This window comes from Anneissia japonica, unplaced genomic scaffold (assembly GCF_011630105.1).
Source record: "Anneissia japonica isolate Jap-2015-1 unplaced genomic scaffold, ASM1163010v1 scaffold407_len587689_cov185, whole genome shotgun sequence".
Classification (NCBI taxonomy): Eukaryota; Metazoa; Echinodermata; class Crinoidea; order Comatulida; family Comatulidae; genus Anneissia; species Anneissia japonica.
Genome location: NW_022686478.1, coordinates 88629 through 89272, shown reverse-complemented (window position 1 = coordinate 89272; position 644 = coordinate 88629).

The window sequence follows — 644 nt, the reverse complement described above, 5'->3', positions numbered from 1 at the left end:
GCACAACTAGGCACAGGTTGTACAACGAGAATCATCGTGGACGTTTTTGCGGACCTATTAGTTGACACCGCTAGCACGTTATTGGCTAAAAGTATCCAATCGCTTTCGAATTGCGATGAATAGAGTTTGCGAGACTCTGTGCATTGAACTAACCGATACAGTTCACGCGGGGATTTCTCAGCACGTTTGTTTCCTTGCACCGATTTCTTTGCACAGATAGGAAAATCATACGTTATTTATGCTTTGGGCCTAGGAATTATTCTATACCGATTTTGTTTTGCACAGCCTGCGATGTAGGCCTTGGACCTAGGAATTATTCTACACGGGATTGTTTTGCACAGCTTGCGTTGTAGGCTTTGGGCCTAGGAATTATTCTATACAGATGTTGTTTGCGCCGGAAAAAAACATAATGTGTCACAGGCCTTAAGCCTATGAATCGTTCTATACTTAATTTATTGCACAACTCTTGTTTTTTGGCTTTGGGCCTAGGAATTGGTATAGACGGAATTTATTGCACAGCTTTTGTTGTAGGCCTTGGACCAAGGATTTATTCCATACCTATTTGTTTGCACAGAAAGTCTTTGGCCTATGATTCATTCTATTTGTTTGCACCGAAAAGAATTATAGTCGTGTCTTACAGGCCT